This window comes from Xenopus tropicalis, chromosome 3, assembly GCF_000004195.4.
Source record: "Xenopus tropicalis strain Nigerian chromosome 3, UCB_Xtro_10.0, whole genome shotgun sequence".
Taxonomy (NCBI): Eukaryota; Metazoa; Chordata; class Amphibia; order Anura; family Pipidae; genus Xenopus; species Xenopus tropicalis.
This window is the reverse complement of record NC_030679.2, coordinates 121,339,570-121,348,651: the sequence shown is the minus strand read 5'-3', so window position 1 is coordinate 121,348,651 and position 9,082 is coordinate 121,339,570. Positions and strand designations below refer to the sequence as shown.

The following is a 9,082-nucleotide window of genomic DNA, read 5'->3' as shown; positions in this document are numbered from 1 at the left end:
ATATTATGCGACCTGTCAATATCTGTGTAACTACCCATTTCAAAGCCCCATTCCTCTCCGTAAATAAGCCGGGCTACAGAGCCCCAAACGTGGGTAGGTGCTCCCATCTTGTGGCCTTTTGGAGCACCGCACTTTTAGGAGGCACAATCCAACCAATGGAAAAAATTTGCTCCTGCTGAATGGAGCTCAGGATTCAACTGCTGCAAATGTGGAAAAACCTACTGCCCACTAGAATTTGTGGAACTCACTGCCTCTTTCTGGCTGATGAATGTTGTGAAGTGCAGAGAATTACAGTTCAAACGCATCTGGAGGCCTGCTGCTTGCCACTTCAGAAAGACAAGTACTGTGGCAATAGGCACCATAGACTTAAAAGCTCACTTAATAACTTGTGCACCAGTGGGGTTTAATATGTCACTTACCAGACCAAGAGCAACCCCTTTATCTGTTGCATCACCCATTTAAGAAAATAATCCCTAGCTCTGAGTCTGCACCCATCTCTACAGTTTGGTAATTAGGTGCACTGCCCTGAGAGATGGGTGCTGGGGAGAGGGTTTGCTGCTATCAATACGTGTACAATATGTATCAATATGTCCAACTTACTTATTCTGTATCTGACGCATCTGCCACAGCAGCACATTCTCCCATTGGTGTCACAGCTCTGTGCCCTCCTTTCATGCTTATGATTAACTGTGTCATTGCCCCCCCTCCCCAAATGCACTGCTACCCACAGGCATGATGGGATACATTCTGAAAGTCAATGCCCCCAAACCAAATTGTAATCTGGGCAGGGACAGACCTTTGGCATCAACGTCCAATTCTCACAGTGCCTGAGTCTATTGTCACCAGTCTGCCAGCATCTCATGTTCTGCTCGCCCAGAGCTCCCAGCTCATCCCAGTCAGCGCTGTGACCCTCTCCAGTGGCCCCTGCGCAGAGAGACAGGTAAGGACCCCCAAAGGGGGGATCTGCTCAATTACTCACATTCAATAGTCTCTTTTTTTCACTAAAACATAAATGTTCTGCAATTTTAAATGATGGGGTTTTTGGTACACAGGGTATGATTTTATTTCTCATGCCCAAAGAATAAGTTTGCAAGTGAGGGTTGAAGCGCAGACCTATCAGCTTTGAGCTTTCAAGACATTGTTACGAGAGTCAGAACCAGAGAAGAGGAAAGGGCAGTCGGTGCTTTTGTTTGCAGTACATCAATGGGAAGTTATAGTCACTTTTGTGCTCAAATGAGAAAGTTTAATTAAATTAAAGGGGTAATTTACCAATGTCCTGGGCACAAATTTGTTCTCGTTCGTTCCTATTCTTTAAGCACTTGGGTCTGGGTCTTTGCTGCACTCTGCACTTTGTGCCAGACACCAACAGGGAAAAGGCAGCCATGTCCTAACCATCTGCTATAGGGCACGCAGTACATACACGGCTCCATGTCAGTCTGTGCCCGTCAGTGCTGTGTTTCTTACATGCCTCAATGATCTGCATGTTAGGGTATAGGTAGGGGTAATAAAGGAGACACTTATTGCCTCCACCTGGCCCCCCTCATCAATACACTGAAGTTGGAGGTAAGCAGTGCTGAAGTGCAGGTGCTTAAACTCCATTTTGGAGTGCAAGAACCTGCACCTTTAGGAGCTCAGCAGTGGTGTTAAAATTGAGTAAGCAGACCCCGCAATCGGAGGGGAGCCCAGGGGTTGGGGGACCTGTAACATGGGGTCTGCTTCCTCTATTGTGGGATAAAATCCCTGCTCCCTGCAGGCTCTCAGGTAGGGCAGCAGGGATTTATATACAAGCAGGTGGGGGGGACACGGAGGGAAGGGACCAGGTAGGGTCTTTTACTCTGCACTCGGCTCCTCCAAAAATGGTTTTGTGGGGGAGCACAGGGCAGAGTAATTATGCCATTGGTGCAAAGTGGAAAAAAACATGGTAAATTGTGTATGGGTTTAGGTCTTTGCACCCTGCCAGATGCTTAATAAATGGCCTCTCTTAAATATCATATCAAAATCTCTTCCTGGAAGTAATAGCTGTGGTTTCATTGCAATGTGTTTGCTGTGAGTTCTGCTACATTCAGCCTTCTGGGCAATTGTATCTAATTGAACCTTTAACTGATATATATTCATGAGCCGCCCCCAAAAGCCCTACCAGAAAAACTAGGGGTATCCAAAAGAAAAAATATATCAGGCTTTTAGAGATGTAATAGAATATTCCAAAATGTTGACGGAGGGGCTGAATTACGTGTGATGCTAAACATTAGGTGAGCTTTCCCTTTGATGTGACACTATGTGGGGTATTAGAATGCAGCAAAGCAGATGAATGGAGGGAATATCCAGCTCTGGGAATAAAAGAGTTGTTATATGTTGTCCTGCTGCATCTCAGCGCCCTTGGCCACTGATGCCCTATATAGATCGATCAATAAGAGCAAGACCCCTTCCTATCTGTAGTAACCTGCTTGTATAGACATTTTGGTTAATGGCATTCTTGCTGTTTTGCCATTAATTGATGATGATGATATTCCTGTTCCTGTTGTGTGCTTCCTGTTAAGCTGAGAGCAAGCCAGGAGCAGGCCAGATCTACCTGCCATGTTCTAATAAATATATCAAAAGTTCCAGTGTGTATCTGTACCTGAACTAACACAGCAGAAGTATTAACCCACTGCTAGCCAGCAGTTTATTACACTATCGATGGTGTAACATGTTCTGCTCATTGACTTCTAGTTCCGCTGAGCACAAAATGGACATTTACACAAAACTGCTCCTGGTTTTTTGGAAACACAGTTCCTGATTGACATCTCATTTGTCTTTAGTGGGACTTCCAATTGCTCTGGACCCCATCAGTAATTAGTTAGCTGAAGTATTTAGGTGCGCTTAAACCACGTCCCTCTATATACGCCTTACTAGACAAAACTGGGTTACTAGATTCCACTGGGTCCCAAAGCAAATCCAAATTCTCCTATTAAAATAAAGAAATTGCCAACTATGGCTTTATATGTGCCACTATGCTCCTGCAATTACAGGGTCCACATGCTCCTGTAGTTCCGCCCCTGGTTTTCTCTCACAGATATATGACCCTATTGGAATCTAAGACCTGCAGATACCAGCCCATCAAATTTAATGCTTCAGCGTATCCCCCAGCGTCACTGACCATCTGCACTACAACACTGCACTAAATATTAGGAGCACCTTCAAATGTAAATTTAAATATAATGTACTGTTGCTTTACTATAGTTTAGATAAACAAGCTGCTGTGTAGCCATGGGGGCAATCACTCAAGCTAATCGGGGCATAATGCACAGGAGACACAGTAGAAAATTGATCCGCTTTGTAGAATACAATGGGTTTAGTTCATACACAGGAAGTCAAATTATATTGTTGGCTCTAGAAAGCAATGTAATGAAAACTCCTCTCATATAAAATAAGATTTTTGTTGTCAGTAAATAGTTTATTTGTAGGCTGATAAACACATGCAAACTTTTATGGGTCACACATGCAAACTTTTATGGGTCTATTTGTCCTTTTAATATGACCCACAATGACTGGTATCACTGGGATCTAGCAGAGAGATGGAGCTAACATCAGACAGGTGGAGCTAGCAGAGAGATGGAGCTAACACCAGACAGATGGAGCTAGCAGAGAGATGGAGCTAACACCAGACAGATGGAGCTAGCAGAGAGATGGAGCTAACACCAGACAGATGGAGCTAGCAGAGAGATGGAGCTAGCAGAGAGATGAAGCTTCAGACAGGTGGAGCTAGCCGCAACAAGTAGAGCTAGCCGCAGCCACGTGGAGCTAGCAGTAAATTTGGGTCTAGAACACAGATGGAGCTAGCACATAGCTCTAGCACCAGAGTAATTCCCCTAGACATCTGGCAGGTACAGGGGTACTACAGTAAGGGGACCCATGGCTGACAGGAGGGTGCCAGGGTTTGATAGATCATGGACAGTGTCTGGACAAAATGGGGCATGGCCAGTGCAGATTAGGACATGTGTACATGGGGCATATTTTTAAAAGTAGGGCCCCATTATATTTGGTGGCAGAGCCCCCCACCCAGAGGACCCAGGTTCCCAGTGAGCTAATAATTCATTCCCCTGGGGGGAAGCCCATACTAATTAAATAGTTTCGGGCCACATAATTACTGATGGTGGCCTTACCTTGACACACCAAATTTGGCACAGTCACAGCAATTTCTATTGCCACCCAGAGAGTTTTGTACGATAATGCCAAATAATCTACCAATTACATTGGTAATAACTAATACTAGAGTTCATAAAAACTGTTAATTGTTGATGTCTTTTGCAATGGCACCAAAAAAATCTGCAAGGTTTACAGCAGAAGCTGAAATAAATGGGTGTGGAAAATCAGTTCTCTAGAATTAAAGCTAAAAATGGCTTTTTCACTTGTGTAAATAACGCCAGCTCAGTCACGGTTTAGTAACCTTGGGAGCCAAGTCGCAAGGTTAATGGGAGAGGAGCTTTAACCAGTTGTAATGAACAATGGGAGGCGCTGGTAAGGCCAGTACTTAGTCCAGATATGGAAGGGTGAGAAACAATTGGATTGAGGAACCTACTTGCCAATGTGTTGTATTGATCATCATACAGGGACGGACAAATCCTTAGCCATGATATAATGGCCCTGAAAATTTCACTTTTGGCTCTCGGAATTATTTAGAATATATAAATATATATATATATATATATGTTGACAATTGAAACAAAATACCGGACTCACAGGACTTAGAGAAAAAATAGTGGAGTTTATTGTGAAAAACGTCAATCTTAGATTGACGTTTTTCACAATAAACTCCACTATTTTTTCTCTAAGTCCTGTGAGTGCGGTATTTTGTTTCAGTTGTCAACATTTGTATTTTTATACTGCACCCAGGCAATTTTAATATCTAAAAGACGTGAGTGCCTGCTTTCCATCAGCTCTCTATATATATACAGGTATAGGACCCATTATCCAGAATGCTCGGGACCAAGGGTATTCCGGATAAGGGGTCTTTCCGTAATTTGGATCTCCATACCTTAAGTCTACTAAAAAATTAGTAAAACATTAATTTAACCCAATAAGATTGTTTTGCATCCAATAAGGATTATTTATATCTTGGTTGGGATCAATTACAAGGATCTGTTTTATTACTACAAAGAAAAAGGAAATCAGTATAAAAATTCTGAATTATTTGATTAAAATGGAGTCTATGGGAGATGGGCTTTCCGTAATTCGGAGCTTTCTGGATAACGGGTTTCCGGATAAGGGATCCTATACCTGTATATATATATATAGGTATGGGATCTGTTATCCAGAAACCCAGAAAGTTCCAAATTACAGAAAGGCCATCTCCCATAGACTCTATTATAAGAAAATAATTCTAATTTTTAAAAAAGATTCCCTTTTTCTCTGTAATAATAAAACAGAACCTTGTACTTTATCCCAACTAAGATATAATTAATCCTTATTGGAGGCAAAACAATCCTATTGGGTTTAAATTATGTTTAAATGATCTTTTAGTACACTTAAGGTATGGAGAGTCAAACTACAGAAAGATCTCTTATCTGGAAAGCCCTGGGTCCCGAGCATTCTGGATAACAGGTCCCATACCTGTATATAAAACTCCTCCATTCTGGCACTCTCTAATGACTTTGTCCATCCCTTCAGGGTGAAACAAAATTAATATTTTCCAAATGACTGGGGTAGTGGGGGTTGAATGGAACAACATTGTGCAAACACAAATAGCGACTGGAGTAAAACCAAAGAGTTACAGAAGAGGAGACCTGGGGCCATGCCCTGCTTACAGTGTCATGTAATCAATCCCCAGAATTAACCACAGAACTATATAAAGTACACGTGGGCATTAGTGAGTAATGCCATGCTGAAGCTAGCACCGTACAAAGTCAGCCTGGGGGGGGGGCATTGATTTTGCTGCCAAAGTAGCTCTCCATTATATCCCAGCAGCCAAGTATGAAGGACATTTGCTATCCTCCAGAAACTAATTACCACCCTTGGAAACAATGAAGCTGGCAAATGCACAAGTAGGCCATTGGCTCTGTGAGCCGGAATTAATCTGAGCATTTCACATTCATGTGTTTGACTAAAGGAAGTCATTTACTTTTAGCTCTGTCTGACACTCTGTAACAATTCTAAACCCAGTACCAGCACAGACCCGAATTAATATTGGATTTGAAAAATGATACTAGGAGGAATTTAATTTTTTAAAAGCATTAGAGGAAAGGATGGGGCCTAGGGGTATGCAAGATTTAATATAAGAACAATGTTAAATACATAAAGCACCCATTCCCTGCCCCCTGACTGTGGGGGGAGCCTGGAGCAGACTACTGTAGATACTCCACTGATCCCCTTTGTATGCGGCCCCCTCCCAAAGGGTCTGCAGGGCTCAAATTAGGATCCAATCATTGGCCCAAGGCCAAACAGCAGCACATGGGTGGCCAAATGACCGGATCTATTACTGTACAGCCAGCTTTATATTTGTATCTATTATAGGAAATAGGATATATGATTTCATATGGGATTTGCATCTGTTCTATGAGAATAGCTCTGTGCGGAAATCCTTGAAAATGTAAGGATTACTAATAAAGTGTTTTGTACAGTACATGGCCGAAACTAGGGGTAGGCAGAAGAGGCACTTGCCTAGGGCCCCTAGTCCACGCTCCCTTGTCATTGCCCCTGCCGGTTGTCATTACCATTGGGGGGGGGAAGTGCAGAGCGAGGTGGCCAACCGGGTTGCCTAGGGTGCCGGGTCCGCTTGACCCACCCATGGTTTTGTACCATGCATTAAAAATTCTAGCAATAAATGCAAGAGTACAGTTTTCCTTTAAAATGAAACTCCCGCTACTTTCCAGAGAAATGGAGCAGGATTTTCTCAAAATTGTTAATGCATTATATTTATCAAGAGCTGTGGGGGAGCATTTCCTACTAATAAGCTCATTAGTTTTCTACTACAAGGCAACTTCCCAAAGAGCAGCTCCATCTGCAGGCAAGGCAGCAGGTCAGGAGAATAAGCAGCAAAATGAGAACAAATGGTGCGGGAATGATTTGCCAGTCTGTTCTTACTGATATACCTGCAGTGTGTGACAAGAAACTTAAAAGAGTCATTTCTACCAGAGGAAAGGCCAGACTGTATCTCACAGGCTCAGCAATGAGTTATCCAAGGCAGCAAACAGGACACGGCTCCCAGAGCAGAGAATTTCTATATTAGGAAATGTAATACAAACATAAATATTAATCAAACGTTTTTCAGACTTTAATTATCTCACTAATTATCATCTAATTACATTTCCTCCCATTCTATTAACCCCATAGCAACCAATCAAATATTCATATTTAAAAATAAACCAGAAAATGCTGCCTGCTTTGAGTTGCTGTTCGTAACATTTCTTTTGCCTTGACTGATCATGAGGCACATTCAGAATGGAGGGTAAGCAAGTCAAAAGTATTAGATCAGTGCTGTCCAACTGGCGGCCTGCGGGCCACATCCGGCCCACGGCCCCCTCTGTGTGGCCCTCCACCTGTCTGGCTGCTGTGACTGCTTACCTTTGTGTAAACATTAAATGGTATCAGTAATGAGATTAACTGGCCCCCTGTATGATTCACAATCAGTTTCAGGCTGTAATCCCCCTGTATTGTTTAAACATGTAATCCCCTGTACTGTTCACACCTTTTAATCTCTGCATTGTTCACCCCCTGCATTGTTTACACCTCAGACTCAGACTGTAAACCCCCACCTTGTTCACCTGTTCACACCTCAGACTGTAGGAGCAGTGCCAGCATTGTGTCACTGTATGCTGCCTGTGTGTGCCATACTCTGCCTGCCCTATTCTGCTTGTGTGTGCCATACTCTGCCTGCCCTATGCTGCCTGTGTGCCATACTCTGCCTTCCATATGCTGCCTGTGTGTGCCATACTTTGCCTACTCTTCCCTGCCTGTGTGTGCCATACTCTGCCTGCCCTATGCTGCCTGTGGGAGGTGAACCTGGCAGGGGTTTATTAGCATTTAGAAATAGTCATTATATGGTCCCTAAGGTGTGTAATTATACGCTGGGGGTTGCTGTGCTATCCACAGGGGAGGAGGAAGCATATGGATTTACGGGTGTGTCTTAATATGACATAATATAATTCTTTCACATATGAAAGAAGGATGATATCCCTACACCAACCATTTGGGTTTTTGCTGCACTACCACCATTAATGTGGGTATGGCCTTAAAATCTCTTGTAATAACATGGGTGTGGTTTGAAGTGGGTGCATTTTTTTAAAAAAGGGGGGAGTGGTCAAAACTTGCTTTCATTATCGGCCTTTCACCATGTAGGCCAGAAAAATGACAGCCCTCTGTTCCACAGAAGTTGGACAGCACTGCTCTAGACGTAAGCAGTTTTTGCATTAATATAGAGCCAACATGGTGGTTTAGTGTGTGCCTTATCTAACAGAGTTTGACTCTGGTTTGTGCACCGTCTGAAAGGTGTCTGTATCTCCCCGTGTCTGGGTTTCCTCCACTTCATACAAACAGGCAGGTTAATTAGCTACGGATAAAATTCTCCCTAGTGGGTGTGATAGGGACCTGAGATTGCAAGCTCCATAAGGACAGATGTTAATGGGGTATAATATATGTACAGCGCTGCATGATTCATTTGAAGTAACAGTACTGTTTTGGCAAAAAATTTAATTTAGTGAGCAGAAAAGAGTTATCGGTTTCTCTTGTCAAGTAGGCTGAAATAACCAGCAAGTGACAAACAGGTAACAATCCACTAATATAATGAAAGCTACAAAAAAAAAAAAATAATAATTAGTAGAAAGTAATTTGAATTTGTTTTGAGAGTTTACATTCCCTTCCTTCCCTGTCATCTCTCAAATGTAGAAGGATATCAAATAATCAGGGGGTGCATAGTTGTTAGTAGACTAAGAGGCAGTATAACCCTTTCATGGCACACTGCTGCAGAACAAGATCCCACTCACTTACAGTAGCTGTTACCTGACTGCAGTCCAGCAGCCCTGAACCTCTTTACTTATGAAAGATACTGGGAACTGGGATTTACAGGGCAGTGCCTCCACCTAGTGGCACTGAGGAGCACACTTCAGGG

The 9,082-nt window shown here is 42.9% G+C and overlaps 1 protein-coding gene across 3 annotated transcripts in view; it reads left to right on the top strand.

Annotated features, from left to right (window-relative positions):
• The first annotated feature begins 760 nt into the window (after positions 1 to 760).
• Positions 761 to 9,082, top strand: part of slc4a5 (solute carrier family 4 member 5) — a 47,610-nt gene continuing 39,288 nt past the window's right edge. For all 3 annotated transcript variants that reach the window (XM_031899268.1, XM_031899267.1, XM_012959452.3), the window contains exon 1: positions 761 to 940. The gene's annotated coding sequence lies outside the window, so the exon portion shown is untranslated. The remainder of the gene's footprint in view (positions 941 to 9,082) is intronic.